Source organism: Bos taurus, chromosome 3 (assembly GCF_002263795.3).
Source record: "Bos taurus isolate L1 Dominette 01449 registration number 42190680 breed Hereford chromosome 3, ARS-UCD2.0, whole genome shotgun sequence".
Lineage (NCBI taxonomy): Eukaryota > Metazoa > Chordata > Mammalia > Artiodactyla > Bovidae > Bos > Bos taurus.
Genome location: NC_037330.1, coordinates 42847796 through 42864908, shown reverse-complemented (window position 1 = coordinate 42864908; position 17113 = coordinate 42847796). Strand labels below are relative to the sequence as shown.

General features: G+C 41.1%; 1 protein-coding gene across 9 annotated transcripts in view; it reads left to right on the top strand.

Annotated features, from left to right (window-relative positions):
* The window catches only part of CDC14A (cell division cycle 14A), a 195742-nt gene that overhangs the window by 98718 nt on the left and 79911 nt on the right, over nucleotides 1–17113 (top strand). The gene's annotated exons all lie outside the window — the stretch shown is intronic.

The window sequence follows — 17113 nt, the reverse complement described above, 5'->3', positions numbered from 1 at the left end:
TTTAAAAGTATAATTTGGTAATAAAATCATGTTACTTTTATTTAAAAATCTGGGTTTTGATTAAAACAAAACCAGATTTGTGCCTTGTAATATTTTTGACTGTGTATATCTTGATTTGAAAGGTGGCTGAATGTACTCAGTTCTGAGAGTTGGTTGAATTTTTTTTTTTACCATGGGATCATAACAAAGGGTTCCCCTAGTGGCTCAGCCATAAAGAATCTGCTTGCAATTTGTGAGATGCAGAAGAGGGGTTGGGAAGATCCCCTGGAGGAAGAAATAGCAATCCACTTTAGTATTCTTGCCTGAAAAATACCAGGGACAGAGAAGACTGGCAGGCTACAGTCCATGCAGTTGCAAAGAGTCTAACAGGACTGAGTGACTAAACACAGACACACACACTATTACAAAGTTTTTGAATAGTTATCTTGCCTGCTCAGCAAGGCAGTTTAGGCAAAGGCTGTCCAAGTTACATTGTGCTATAAGGAGGTGTTAGGAAAGAGCACTTCCAGGTTAGTAGAGGAGTCTTCAGTTCAGTTCACTTCAGTCACTCAGTTGTGTCTGACTCTTTGTGACCATATGAACTGTAGCACTCCAGGCCGCCCTGTCCATCACCAACTCCTGGAGTTTACCCAAACTCATGTCCATTGAATCAGTGATGCCATCCAACCATCTCATCCTCTGTCGTCCCCTTCTCCTCCCACCTTGAATCTTTTGCAGCATGAGGGTCTTTTCAAATGAGTCAGCTCTTTGCATTGGGTGGCCAAAGTATTGGAGCTTCAGCTTCAACATCAGTCCTTCCAATGAACATCCAGGACTGATCTCCTTTAGGATGGACTGGTTGGATCTCCTTGCAGTCCAAGGGACTCTCAAGTCTTCGCCAACACCACAGTTCAAAAGCATCAGTTCTTCAGCATTCAGCTTTCTTTATAGTCCAACTCTCACATCCATACATGACCACTGGAAAAACCATAGCCTTGACTAGACAGACCTTTGTTGGCAAAGTAATGTCTCTACTTTTTACTAGGTTGTCTAGGTTGGTCATAACTTTCATGGCTGCAATCACCATCTGCAGTGATTTTGGAGCCCAAAAAAATAAAGTCAGCCACTGTTTACACTGTTTCCCATCTATTTACCATGAAGTGATGGGACTGGATGCCACGATCTTCGTTTTCTGAATGTTGAGCTTTAAGCCAACTTTCTCACTCTCCTCTTTGACTTTCATGAAGAGGCTCTTTAGTTCTTCTTCACTTTCTGCCATAAGGGTGGTGTCATCTGCATATCTGAGGTTATTGATATTTCTCCCGGCAATCTTGATCAAGCTTGTGCTTCATCCAGCCCAGCGTTTCTCATGATGTACTCTGCATATAAGTTAAATAAACAGGGTGACAATGTACAGCCTTGACGTACTCCTTTCCCTATTTGGAACCAGTCGGTTGTTCCATGTCCAGTTCTAACTGTTGATTCCTGACCTGCATACAGATTTCTCAAGAGGCAGGTCCGGTGGTCTGGTATTCCCATCTCTTTCAGAATTTTCCCCAGTTTATTGTAATCCACACAGTTAAAGGATTTGGCATAGTCAATAAAGCAGAAATAGATGTTTTTCTGGAACTCTCTTGCTTTTTCCATGATCCAGCAGATGTTGGCAATTTGATCTCTGGTTCCTCTGCCTTTTCTAAAACCAGCTTGAACATCTGGAAGTTCACAGTTCACGTATTGCTGAAGCCTGGCTTGGAGAATTTTGAGCATTATTTTACTAGCGTGTGAGATGAGTGCAATTGTGCAATAGTTTGAGCATTCTTTGGCAGTGCCTTTCTTTGGGATTGGAATGAAAACTGACCTTTTCCAATCCTGTGGCTACTGCTGAGTTTTCCAAATTTGCTGACATATTGAGTGCAGCACTTTCACAGTATCATCTTTTAGGATTTGAAATAGCTCAACTGGAATTCCATCACCTCCACTAGCTTTGTTTGTAGTGATGCTTCCTAAGGCCCACTTGACCTCGCATTCCAGGATGTCTGGCTCTAGGTGAGTGATCACACCATCATGATTATCTGGGTCATGAAGATCTTTTTTGTACAGTTCTTCTGTGTATTCTTGCCACCTCTTCTTAATATCTTCTGCTTCTGTTAGGTCCCTACCATTTCTGTCCTTTATGGAGCCCATCTATGCATGAAATGTTCCGTTGGTATCTTTATTTTCTTGAAGAGATCTCTAGTCTTTCCCATTCTGTTGTTTTCCTCTATTTCTTTGCATTGATTGCTGAAGAAGGCTTTCTTATCTCTCCTTGCTATTCTTTGGAACTCTGCATTCAGATGCTTATATCTTTCCTTTTTTCCTTTGCTTTTCGCTTCTCTTCTTTTCATAGCTATTTGTAAGGCTTCCTCAGACAGCCATTTTGCTTTTTTGCATTTCTTTTTCTTGGGGATGGTCTTGATCCCTGTCTCCTGTACAGTGTCATGAACCTTCATCCATAGTTCATCAGGCACTCTGTCTATCAGATCTAGTCCCTTAAATCTATTTCTCACTTCCACTGTATAATCATAAAGGATTTGATTTAGGGTATACCTGTATGGTCTAGTGGTTCTCCCCACTTTCTTCAAATTAAGTCTGAATTTGGCAATAAGGTGTTCATGATCTGAGCCACAGTCAGCTCCCAGTCTTGTTTTTGCTGACTGTATAGAGCTTCTCCATCCTTGGCTGCAGAGAATATAATCAGTATGCTTTCAGTGTTGACCATCTGGTGATGTCCATGTGTAGAGTCTTCTCTTGTGTTGTTGGAAGAGGGTGTTTGCTATGACCAGTGTGTTCTCTTGGCAGAACTCTGTTAGCCTTTGCCCTGCTTCATTCCGTACTCCAAGGCCAAATTTGCCTGTTACTCTAGGTGTTTCTTGACTTCCTACTTTTGCATTCTAGTCCCCTATAATGAAAAGGACATCTTCTTTAGGTGTTAGTTCTAAAAGGTCTTATAGGTCTTCAGAGAACCATTCAGCTTCAGCTTCTTCAGCATTACTGGTTGGGGCATTGACTTGGATTGGCGTCATATTGAATGGTTTGCCTTGGAAATGAACAGAGATCATTCTGTTGTTTTTGAGATTGCATCCAAGTACTGCATTTCGGATTCTTTTGTTGACCATGATGGCTACTCCATTTCTTCTAAGGGATTCCTGCTCACAGTAGTAGATATAATGGTCATCTGAGTTAAATTCACCCATTCCAGTCCATCTTAGTTCGCTGATTCCTAGAATGTCGATGTTCACTCTTGCTGTCTCCTGTTTGACCACTTCCAATTTGCCTTGATTCATGGACCTAACATTCCAGGTTCCTATGCAATACTGCTCTTTACAGCATCGGACCTTGCTTCTATCACCAGTCACATCCACAACTGTATGATGTTGTTTTTGCTTTGGTTCTGTCCCTTCATTCTTTCTGGAGTTATTTCTCCACTGATCTCCAGTAGCATATTGGGCACCTACCTAGAAGTAGTCAACTTTTCCTGAAATGTGAGACACCAGTAGACTCTGAGTAGGTTGACCATTCGTGAAAATGAGCTGTTCTGTCAAGGTTCTCCAGGGTTATAACATTTATCACTCTTCTTAGCATGGCTTCCCTGGTGGCTCAGCTGGTAAAGAATCCACCTGCAATGTGGGAAACCTGGGTTTGATCCCTGGGCTGGGAATATCCCCTGGAGAAAGCAAAGGCTACCCACTCCAGTATTCTGGCCTAGAGAATTCCACGGACTGTATAGTCCTTGGCTTCACAAATAGACACGACTGAGCTACTTTCACTTTCACTAGGAGGACAAGGGTAGCCCTCACATTCTGGTCTCTAGGTCAGGATGTATCTGTTCGGATATCCTGCTTACATGTTACGTTTGACACATCTGAGAAGAAACTAGTCATCTTTCACCCAAACTTGGGCTTTGGCTTTGTTCATCTGTGTGAATGGCATCACTGCTCTACTGTTCACCCAGGCTCAAGACTGAAAACATCGCTTTTTTCCCCTCCATAATCTGTTGACTATTTGAGTTCCCGTTGCTAGGGCCCCTGGGGTGTGTTTCGTCTCTCTCTTCCTCTGTGTTCTCATTTCCTTCCCCTGGCTCAGGTGTTGTGTCCTCTCTGGTAGACAATTATAACTGCTCTTTAAGAAGCCCAGGCCCTTCGCCCCTTGGTCTTTCACACACTTCACTGAATGGTCTTAAAACAGAGTTCTTGCCTTGTCTTGTCCCCACACTGGCTGCCGCTCCCATTATCTGGCTGAAATGAGGGTAAATTCCCCTGTCCTGGCATTGTTAGCTTTGGATGCAGTCCAGCCCACCTTGCTGGCCCGTCTCCTGTTTCTTCAGTCTGTGCACTCTGTGTTCCAGCCCTTCTGGGCTGCTTATTTATTGTTTCTTGAATATCTCTGCACCCTGGCTGAGCTTGTTTTCTCCAAATATCCGTCACCTTTAACATTTTCCTCTCATGTGTGTAAAATCCTACACAGATCAGCTCTCACCCTTTACAATATTCTCTCCCCCTCTATTTCATGTGTCAAGATTTGTGCTTTCCATTTTTCTTATATTATGGCTATTTGCATAAAAGCTTTATTTTCCTTACTAGATTGTAAATTCCTTGTGGACTGTACATGATTAAATGGAAAATGTGTCCTGTGTTCTTGGATAGAAAGATTTAACTTCATAAAACTGCCACTTCTCCCTAAACTAATACATGTAGTACAATTTATTAAAAATCTCCAAAGAATTTCTTCTTCTTAAATTGTAAAAACTTTGTTATTGTGGCATTTTTATTGGGTTGGCCAAAAAGTTTGTTTGGGTTTTTCCATACGATGGTACAGAAAAACCCGAATGAACTTTTTGGTGCACCCAACAGTAGTGTCGAAAAAAAAAAGAATCCTACTACCCACCCCCATCCCACAAAGAATTGGGAACAAAACGATTGCATTTTAAGGGGGAAGGTTGAATAAATAACTTCTAGTACAGATACACCATGGAATGTTATGTAGTGATTTAAAGAAATTGACTTGAGCTATGCCACTTTTCGTGAATGATTTCTATTATATATTGATTGGAAAAAGTTGATACGGAAGAGTGCTTATAACCTTCTATTTTTTTAAACAAACAATAACAAGACCCGCCTCCACCTTGTACATATATCTGTCTATCTGTATTATATGAGCAAAGGTATCAGTAATTTCCTATGAAGTGAGTGAAGTTTAAATTGTATAGGTCCCCATTTGCATGGAATCCATTTTTGTGTTCATCATTTTGTATTCTTTTTTTGAAATGGGCCTCCACGTTAGATAAGTTTCAAGTCTCCCCCAAACCTGCATCTCTGTCCCATGTATATGAACCTGGAGAAAAATACATGGCAAAACAACTGGAGCCATTTCAATGAAAGGAGAGATTGGGGTGGAGGTTAGAGAGGGAGGAGGACAAAGACCTACCACAATAAAGAGAGAAAACTAGTTGATGATTTACTTACTCCTTTCTCTTTTTTAAAACTTTGATGGTGATGTTGAGAGTTAGTTGAAAAAGCTATTGAAAACCCTAAACATAGTTTTAACTTTATTTTTGAAAAGCACGCAACCAACTAACTAAAAATCTGATGAGAATGTGATCACATCTTAACCTGAATGAATAACAACGACCATCAGCCAGGTAATGGGAGGAGAGGAGGCAGTTGGTGAACACTTGAAAAGTTTTCCATCAAATAACTTCCTTTTAGAGAATGATTTGTCTATTCTATCATAAAGCCTATAAAATAAAAAATCAGAAGTAGATGTGTGATCAGCAGGTAGGGGGCATTTCATAAATGCTGCTTAAGAAACAAGTGGATAAATAAAGGAACTCTTCCTGACAATCTGTGGGCCCAATCGTTTTTTGTTATAACTTGTTCCACTGTTTGCTCTACTTTAGTGAGTCTGGACATTTGGTAAACTCGTGGAATAGCTAAGTTCATATACTTCATTAGCTCTAACAAAGTCAGTATTCCAACGAAGTCTATAGTTTTCAAAGTAAAAGTGTTATTATTGATAGCAGATTATGAGAATGTAAGTCTTAGATGATAAGGAAATGCGCAAATTAAAGGTTCCAAAGGCACTTCTTGACTAAACCTCATTTAATATTTGACTCAAGAAAAAGCTTAAATTGATGATATAGCAGTTCTATGTGAGATTAAAAGGGAGTCTGTTATTTATTTATGTATTTTTGGCCATGCCGGGCTTCGTTGCTGTGCGCGGGCCTTCTCTAGTTGCGGTGAGTGGGGGTTACTCTTTGCTGCTGCATGTGGACCTCTCCTTGTGCTGGCTTCTCTTGTGGAGCACGGGCGTGGGCTTCAGTTTGCAGCACTCAGTCAGGTCCAGTAGTTGTGGCACATGGGCTGAGTAGCCCCTCAGCATGTGGAATCTTCCTGGACCAGGGATCAAACCCATGTTCCCTGCATTGGAGGTGAATACCTATCCACTGTACCACCAGGGAAATCCTAAAAGAGTCTTGTGATAAGAATGCTTCTTTTAATGTTCATGACAAGGTCAGCAGAGCATAGGAACCACTCTGCTCATTCTGCAAAAGGGTCTAGAGCAGTGCTGTCCAATAGAAATATGAGAATCATATTTGTGTATATAATATATATATTCAAAAGCTAATATCTGCATTTTAAAAAGTAAAAAGATATGATGAAATTAATTGCAATAATATGTTTTCTTTAATGCACTGTACCAGAAATAATATTTTGGCATATAATCAATGTAACAATTATTAATGAAGTATTTTATATTTCTAATTTTGAATTGAGCCTTTGAAACCCAGTGTGTAGTTTGTACTGCGGCACATCTCAGTTTGGACCAGCTACATTTCAAGTGCTTGGTAGCCAGACATAGCTAAAGTGCAGATTGTTCAAGGACAGGCTTGCCAATGAACCATCATAAATGACATGAAACCTAGGATAACGGAACAGGTTACATCTTGCAGCTTCAAGTGTTTTAATTTTTCACGTAAGAATTAATTTCAAGGCTCTATTCTATTTAGAAGGTTTGGACTAAGATATCTCAGGCTGTTACATTATTTTTATATGACTTACAAATAGTCCATTGTATAAATTATTGATAAACAAAAGTATTTTCTAAAATATGGTCTCTTTAGGTCCTTTGCCAAGCTGTTGTGGAACTATATTTTTGATCATATTTACACTGATCAAATAGATATATTCTTGGAGCTATGCTGGGAGGATCGAAAAAGTAACTGCAACATGAGGCCCCAAAAACTTCTGCTAAGAATCAGTGTCCCCTTTTCCAACAGGTTTCTTAAGGTATTCTCCAAGAACTTGAGAACTAAGAACAGTCACTCCTTTGAAATCTAACCATCAATAAGTTTATTTGAAAAATTAAAATAGACCTTTAACTCTAGGGAAAAACAGTGAAGATGAATGAGTATTCAAGTTATGCATCTGTAGGTATGTGAGGGGCTTCCCTGGTGGCTCAAAGGTTAAAGCGTCTGCCTGCAACGCAGGAGACCTGGGTTAAATCCCTGGATCGGGAAGATCCCCTGGAGAAGGAAATGGTAACCCACTCCAGTACTCTTGCCTGGAGAATCCCATGGACGGAGGAGCCTGGTGGGCTACAGCCCATGGGGTTGCAAAGAGTCAGACACAACTGAGCGACTTCACTTTCACTTTCTTTCAGGTACGTGAGGATGTGTATCCTCTCTAGCAGTAAAGCTTAGTAAATATTCAAAGTATAGGAAAATATTCTGTTTGTAAGACCCTGAAATAACACCCACATACAGAATCTGCCTTTGGTCAACTTCTGTTCCTTTGTGGGGAACTATCCTTACCGGGTAAGACCTTGTTTAAATACCACCACTCACAAATGATGCCATCTTAAGCAGTTGTTATTCATCAAAGAGAATTTGAAGTTACATCTTTAGTTTCTTATTTTGATTGTCCCCTAAACAAGATGGGACTTTCCACTACTTACGAGAAGGCTTGCTATATTGTTGATGTCCCTTTGTTGGGCATACACAGATGGCTCACAGAGCAGCACCCTATTTCTAGTTGTGGGGAGGGGAGAGAGAGAGAAATGCAAAGAAATGGAGCTTCCATGGCAGCATTTGGAGTTGCCTCATCAGTGTGCCTTACATTTATGACTGCATCTAGAATTTGGCCTATGCAACTTTGAGGAGCTGCTTTAAATATCTTTTTGGGATCAGCTACTTGGAGAAGACTCTTGAGAGTCCCTTGGACTGCAAGGAGATCCAACCAGTCCATTCTGAAGGAGATCAGCCCTGGGATTTCTTTGGAAGGAATGATACTAAAGCTGAAACTCCAGTATTTTGGCCACCTCATGCGAAGAGTTGACCCATTGGAAAAGACTCTGATGCTGGGAGGGATTGGGAGCAGGAGAAGGGGACGACAGAGGATGAGATGGCTGGATGGCATCACTGACTTGATGGCCGTGAGTCTGAGTGAACTCCAGGAGTTGGTGATGGACAGGGAGGCCTGGCGTGCTGTGATTCATGGGGTCGCAAAGAGTCGGACACGACTGAGCGACTGAACTGAACTGAAGAGCTTCAAGTTAATGTAAAACCTACTTCAAAAGCTAAAAGATTGCTTTGACTTCTTTCTTTGAGCTATTTCCTTTCTGCCATTATGTTTTTCCTCCGTAAGTCATCCCTTTATTTTGAGAAAAAAAGCTTTCTATGAAATAATTTTATCAATATGAGGATATTTCCCAGAATATCAAGTAATTATTAACTTGATCTGGTGCTTTTATGTGCTGGCAAACCTGGGGCGTTTCTTTACCACGGGTTACTTGATGGAGGTGGGTGGAGCTGGGTTTGGCTTCGGCAGGCCTGATGACAGGCAGGCTGGCTCCTGCTGATCTGAGTGGAGTCACAGTACAGGGCTTCCTCTTGTTTTCTCTGGTCACGGCACATGTGGAAAATGTGACTGTATTTGATCAGCACTGTGTGATCATAGTTCACAGCTTTCGGCGACTGGCCTGGGATCCCAGGCTGCCCCAGCCCCAGCCCAGGCAACTCCATTCTGTTAAACTGATTGGGAGGCTTTGTTCTACAGAAATAAGGTATGCAGGTAAATGTTTGTTATATGAGAACCAAGAAGCTGCATCACACTCTTTTTGGCTTCAATTTGGTAGCTTTTCAGTTAATTTATTGAACAGACATTTATCAAGTACTTTCTGTTTGCTCAGTATATTTGCTAGGCCAATATTTTTTTTCAGAAGGTGCCCTGTAATTTCGTTTCTCCATGGGTGGGTTTAGAGACTTTGTTCTTATCAGCTGCTGTCATACATTCCATGTATTCTTGTGCCTCATTCTGCAGGTGTTATCATGTTTGACCCTTCCTACACACTTCCCTCTTTTTGATTGTCAGATTGTCTATGCAGCATTTCTCGCTGATCTATGACAGGCTGAATGTGGAAAGTTTTGCTTCTGAGACTCTAGCAATTCATAAGTCATAGTTATTGCTATCATCGCCTCTTCTAGAAAGTGATTTCACATTTTCTTGGCCGCATTGCAATGGAGCCCATCTGGGGACTGTGAGAAAGTGTCAGTAGATTCTGAATGCTTGGGACTGGCTGGGATTTTCTTGGTCCTTGGGTGTCTTCCATCAAGTCTCCACATCACTCTCAGAGACCATGTTTTAGAACTTAAGTCTGCTTATATCACTCCCCTGCTTTAAGTCCTCCATGGGCTCTACCCTCAGGTAGAGTGTGGAGGAAACGCATGCCCCTGAGTGCAGCACAGAAAGCCCTCTGGACATGGGCTTTGCCATCTTCCCCCTGTTTGTCCTTTTGCCTTCCTCCTCACACCCAGTCTGCATAGCTTCCTGGGTGGCAGTGTTTCTGCATACTTTTGTGCCTTCACACATGTTCTTGTTTCCTGTTCCTCCTCCTTGTGACCTTTTCTCCCCTGCACACAATATTTATCTATTTGCATGTCTTAAGCCTTGGACGGCAAGGAGATCAAACCAGTCAATCCTGAAGGAAATTAACCCTGCATATTCATTGGAAGGACTGATGCTCATGCGCCGATACTTTGGCCACCTGATGCAAAGAACCGACTCATTGGAAAAGACCCTAATGCTGGGAGAGATAGAGGGCAGGAGGAGAAAGGGGGTGGCAGAGGATGAGATGTTTAGATAACATCACTGACTCAATGGACGTGAATTTGAGCAAACTCCAGGAGATAGTGGAGGACAGAGGAGCCTGACATGCTGGAGTACATGGAATCCCAAGGAGTTGGACACGACTTAGCAACTGAAAAACAACAAAAACAACAAAGTCATTCTTAACTCGATGGGAGCTCTTCTCACACAGCCTTGTGTGATGCTCTGTTTACACACCTGTGACATCCCTGCACTCGGGGTACTTGAAGTCAAGAACCGTGTCTCACTCATTTTTGTATCAATAAGTAACCCAGTAGCACAGAATACTCATAGTGGGCTGTCATTAAATGTTTATGAAGTGAAAGAACTAATGAATAAATGAGCGAATGAGTTCTAAAAGCAGGAGTATAACACATTTCAAGATATTTTATATTATCTGTTAAAACTAACTACTTTTCAATGGCAAATGAGCAAGACATATTAATTAAGAATCCACTTTGATTTTGTAGTGACACTCCAGGGAGAAAATTTATTGATTACGATAGGCAACTTCTTGAAATGACATTTCTTTTTTTTCATTACCAGCCAATCTATGAAGCAAGAGTGAGTTGTTATTTTCTTTTTTTAAAAAAAACCACTTATTTGCAACACAGATTGCTAGATATTGTAATCTTCAATCAGGGCTAGCATGTAATGTCAGTTTAGTTTAATATATGAACAGAGACTGTCCCCAGGTTGACTATGTCATTCTTCATTGCAGTTTAATAAGTAAATTGTCAAATGATCAGGTGGGGTAAATGCCCAATATTGCCCTTTTGTATATACCTTGAAAATAAAGTTTGTCAGGACTCTTCTCTCTCAGTGTGTTACCTCAGGTCAAGGGCAGGAATATTTGTTGAACATCTGACATATGAGGTTTCAAGGCTTTGCTTTCAATTAGAATTTGTATAGCAAATTAGAATGTTATCTAATGCTGCTTCGGTGCTCAGCTTTCTTCACAGTCCATCTCTCACATCCATACATGACCACTGGAAAAACCCTAGCCTTGACTAGATGGACCTTTGTTGGGTGTTCATTGGAAGGACTGATGCTGAGGCTGAAACTCCAATACTTTGGCCACCTCATGCGAAGAGTTGACTCACTGGACAAGACCCTGATGCTGGGAGGGATTGGGGGCAGGAGGAGAAGGGGACGACAGAAGATGAGATGGCTGGATGGCATCACCGACTCGATGCACATGAGTTTGGGTGAACTCCGGGAGTTGGTGATGGACAGGGAGGCCTGGTGTGCTGCGATTCATGGGGTAGCAAAGAGTCGGACACGACTGAGCGATTGAACTGAACTGAACTGAATGCTGCTTGCTTTGTTCTCTGTGAATGAAAAAACTGGGGGAGAAAAAAAAAGACGTGAAGTTCTGGCACTGTAGTTTTGAATTCCTGTCATATGACTGGGTCAAGCAAGCTCTAGAATGCAGGTATATGAGCATGTCCTCACACTTGGAGGGACTAGGGAGGTGAGCCTCACAGGGTGACTATTAAAAGAACTTTTAGAAGCATTTCCCTGGAGCTGTCCTGTAGGGTTGATTATACCCCCAAAGACCACAAGTTTAAGGAAGCAAGATTCAATCTTCTTGGACCCAGTGTTTTCACATCTACTAAAACACTGTACCCATTGCTGCTTCAAAGATCGTGTTGGTTAAATTTGTAAAGTATCTTGAGGTCAAAGAAATTCCCCATTTTTTTTCTTCCTCTCTATTTATTGTTTGGTCTCTGTCCTTCCTTTCACCTCCACTTCTAAAGAGAGCAGTCTTGAATTTGTTGTCACTCACGCAGTCAACTGATAATGGGTCTTGCCTTGACCCTTATCATTCAACTGAAACTGTTCTTGTTTAATGCAAGAGTTACCCAGACGGAACAGTTGACTTGGTCTTCTTCCTACTTGATTTACTCTGTGGCCACTCTCTAATTCTAGAAACTCACTTTCCTTCCCCAACTTCAAAATTCTGTCTCTTGCTTTTCTCTTCCTTCCATCTCTGGACATGTCTCGGGCTCCCTTGCAGGTTCTTTCTCTTCCTTTGGCCACCAGAAATGCTACTGGTCTCTAGGCCAAGTGATTTCTGGTTCAAAACATTTTCCATGAGTGAGGGGACTGTCTCCAAATTCAGCAACCACATATATGCTGATGGCCTCAAATCTTGATGTCTTGAGCACTGGAAAGGCACCTATACACGTACACCAGATTCTTGCTCCCTGCGGTTGTGCCAGCAGGGGCATTCACTGGATGGGGCTGCGGGTGAAGGTCCCTAAATGTTTTCTGTATTTAGAGGTGACGCAGTCATCCACATGGGGCTGCTCTTTCCCTCTACCACACTGTTCCTCTCAAAGTTCAGTTCAGTTAGTCGCTCAGTCGTGTCTGACTCTTTGCGATCCCATGAACCGCAGCACGCCAGGCCTCCCTGTCCATCACCAACTCCCAGAATCCACCCAAACCCATGTCCATTGGGTTGGTGATGCCATCCAACCATCTCATCCTCTGTCGTCCCCTTCTCCTCCTGCCCCCAATTCCTCCCAGCATCAGGGTCTTTTCAAATGAGTCAGCTTTTTGCATCACGTGACCAAAGTATTGGAGTTTCAGCTTCAGTATCAGTCCTTCCAATGAACAGCCAGGACTGATCTCCTTTAGGATGGACTGGTTTGATCTCCTTGCAGTCCAAGGGACTCTCAAGAATCTTCTCCAACACCACGGTTCAAAAGCATCAATTCTTCAGCGTTCAGCTTTCTTTATAGTCCAACTCTCACATCCATACATGACCACTGGAAAAACCATAGCCTTGACTAGACAAACCTTTGTTGACAAAGTAATGTCTCTGCTTCTTAAACTGCTATCTAGGTTGGTCATAACTTTCCTTCCAAGGAGTAAGCATCTTTTAATTTCATGGCTGCAATCACCATCTGCAGTGATTTTGGAGCCCAGAAAAATAAAGTCAGCCACTGTTTCCCCATCTATTTGCCATGAAGTGATGGGGCCGGATGCCATGATCTTAGTTTTCTGAATGTTGAACTTTAAGGCAGCTTTTTCACTCTCCTCTTTCACTTTTATCAAGAGACTCTTTAGTTCTTCACTTTCTGCCATAAGGGTGGTGTCATCTGCATATCTGAGGTTATTGATATTTCTCCCGGCAATCTTGATTCCAGCTTGTGCTTCATCCAGCCCAGCGTTTCTCATGATGTACTCTGCATATAAGTTAAATAAGCAGGCTGACAATATACAGCCTTGACGTACTCCTTTTCCTATTTGGAACCAGTCTGTTGTTCCATGTCCAGTTCTAACTGTTGCTTCCTGACCTGCATACAGGTTTCTCAAGAGGCAGGACAAGAGGATCTAAAGTAATGATCTAGAGTTGGTTATTATTTAAAGCCAAATAGCAAGGCAACTTAATTTAAGCCAAATACCTCAAATATTTACTTTGCTTTAAGCTCACAAAGTGCCAGTCATGACAGCATATTTGTGTTTATGTAATACAACTATATTGTCAACACTATTTTATTGTTTCAGAAGGTAAGGAAATATAAAGAAGGTGTTTTAATGAATAAAAAAGACCTTGTAGTTCTGTCTTTATTTTTAAAATAATATTTGTGCCATCATGAAACCTCTTATGTATGTGTATGATAGCATTTATTAAAGTTTAATGCAGCCTTTTCTTTAATGAATGTCTTAGTTCAGGCTGCTATAACAAAGTATCGTAGACTGTGGCTTAAACAACAGACACTTATTTTCATAGTTCTGGAGGCTGGGAAATCCAAGATCAAGACACCGGCAGAACTGTTGTCTGGAAATGGCCCTCCTCCTGGTTAATAGATGGCCAGATTCTTCTATGTCCTCCCTGTGTCCTCACAGAGGGAGCTCTCTGGGGGTCTCTTATAAGGTCACTAATCCATCCATAAGGTCTCCAATCATCATGGCCTAATCTCCCAAAGGGCCCACTTCCTAATACCATTCCACTGGGGATTTGGTTTCAACATGTGTATTTTGGGAAGGCACAAACATTCAGTCTATAGCAATGGGTAGAATGGAGATGGTAATAACACCAACCTTAAAGGCTGCCCTAAGGAAACAAGTGCATGTAATACTGTAGTGCCTAGTGCAGAGCCTGTGGTGCATATGTGTTTGCTGTTATTCTTATTAATGTTATTTGTTACTTATTTTCATACTCCTTAAGAGAACAGAGGGAATATTTTTATTTTATGTATGACACAAATTATAGTCCTTGATATATAATAAAGGCTTAGCAAATATTTTAATGAATTTTGAATCATGCTTAAAAACTGTTTATCTGTATTGTATTAGAAAACACATCTGTTGATAAAGGGAACCAGTCCAGTAATTGTCAGCCCAAAGGCCTATCTTTTCTCTCTTACTGTCTGTTTTTTATAGTGGTAAAATGGCCAAATGTTTTTCCGTATTCTTTTCAGAGACTGCGACCATCTCAACAGAGAGATGCCTTCTTAGAAGTTGTAAAAATTCATGTGTTCAAATCAAATTAGATTTTATTTAATTCTTATTCAAGAAATTTTTCAGTTTTAATGCTGTTTTACTTTGTAAGAAACATTGATTCCTTTTTTTTTGCAAACTAAATGCACCAGGAGGGTTAACTATTCCAAAGAAATGTGGTGAGTCTTTTGTAAGTTCAAGTATCCTAGAGTTACATGAATGTTAACACATAAATGTATCAGTTTCAAGAACTCAGATTTTCATTTTGGGGTTTTCTTGCAGTGAAGAACACCTGCGGTTTCTCTACTTAGGTTGTAGGCTTTAGATTGGAAGAGGTAAAATCAGTCTCTCACTTCACCTTTGCCTAGATGTTAGTTTGTAAATGTGGTAATGTTGGAAAGTATTTTAAGTTCCTGTCTGATCTAGGTTTCTTGGAAGTGTGTGTGTGTATGTGTGTGCACATGTGCACACTCATATGCGCAGGCACACACATTTAATTAGAAAAACCAGTTTGTGTCATCATAAGTATTTTATAATTGATAAATATTGACATTTGTATAATCTACTGTGAAAGAAGGCATGGATATTAATTTTGGAAACTTACCAGTAAGTTTAATGTATTAGTTAAAAGCTATAATTTTCTTATTAATTTTTTTTGTAAGATTTGGATCTAAGACCTAAATCTTATCATTTACACCATTAACCTTATCCAAGCTACTAAACGTAGCCCAGTATTATCTAACGTTTATCTAATGTTTTGGGTAGGCAGAGTTGGAAACATATTCTTTTGGTTCTGTGAGTGAGTCCATTGCCTCTCTCCATATAATTGATTACAGAAGGTTACTAGTTAACCAAACAGATGTCTTTAATCCGCATAAACAGACATAGCACAATGTATTTATGTAGGCCCACTTCCTGTTCAAGGATACAGGAATAGTAAACGTAGAAGCCTCTTTTCTTCTACTGTTCATAAATAGTTGGTTTTAGCCTTTTGGTGATTACAGCATAGCTTTATTTTTGAATTTTAAAAATGTTTTAAGCTTAGAAATTACTTGAAAGGAATATTTGGCCATTAATTTGACTGCTTTATTTAAATAAGAAAATGTTTAATTATCATAAACAGCTATATATTAGATTCTTTATTCAAATTATTCTAAGTAGATAGCAGTGCTTGGCATTTAATTTGGCATGAACATTCATAGCATCTCTAAGATTTTATTTAGGACATTATAGAGATTTTATGTTTATCATGATTAGATTAATGCAATTCAGACATTTACAAGGTGTCATGCAAAGTTTCATTTATAACTTTTATATCTGGAAAGAACCGTCTGCATTTTAAACATGAAAATTGTACAGCTAAGTTATGGTTTTTGTGAAAATCAAATCCAATCGGCAGTATAAGTAATTAAAGGAGAGGCTCCCGATTTCCTTGGTGGCATTACTCTAAATGGCTGAGTGGTAAAGAATCCGCCTGCCAATGCAGGAGACACAGGAGAGGTGGGTTCGGTCCCTGGGAGGATCCCCTGGAGGAGGAAATGGCAACCCACTCCAGTATTCTTGCCTAGAAAATTCCATGGACAGAAGAGCTTGGCGGGCAGAAGTCCATGGGATCATAAAGAGTCAGACACAACTGGGCAACTGAGCATGCACATGTACACGTGAGCTCTTACAGCAGAGTGCAGACTGTATTTGACACAGATCTCCACATTGAGGTCTGTGCTGAGTAGTGGAGCACGGAGCCTTTCATGTGGATTACCTTGGCCCAGCAGAGAGAACTGCCTTCCTTCCCTGCCTGGGGAGGTACCTATGCAGTGCTAGAGGAAGCCTAGCACAGGTACCTCCATTGGAGCCTGGAAGCTGCACCTGGTGGTGGGGTGGGAGTAGGGGTTGGGGGTGGGCTAAACAATGCTTGCGGGAAGAAGAGATACACATGTTTTGTGATGCACTGCACAACTGTGTCCCAGTAGCATGCAAAGTTTGGGTACCCTCAATCCTGCCCCAGTGTTCCATGGGTTCAGAGGCACACCAGGAAGGGACGAAAGTGAAGGAAACAAAAGAGTAGTGGGAGGATGCGCGACCCCTTGCCTGGTTTTCAGGTGTTTCCTGAGGGTCCTAGAGTGTGTAGAGCAGAGACTGAGAGCTGTTAATTAAAGTTGGTCCACTCATGTGTTTTATTTGGTTTACTAGTATTTAAAAACAATTTAAAATGCTTCAAACGTAGAGAGATTTTACATGAACATCCAGTTGGAAGATTGGTCATATTCAAGCAACTTTCCTGTGGACAGTTGGCTAGGACTGAGGAGCATTTGCCTCTATATGCTTCTTGCCTTTTCATACTGTTCATGGGGTTCTTAAGGCAAGAATACTGAAGTGGTTTGCCATTCCCTTCTCCAGTGGACCACGTTTTGTCAGAACTCTCCACCATGATCTGTCCACCTTGGGTGGCCCTACACGGCATGGCTCATAGTTTCATTGAGTTAGACAAGGCTGTGGTCCAT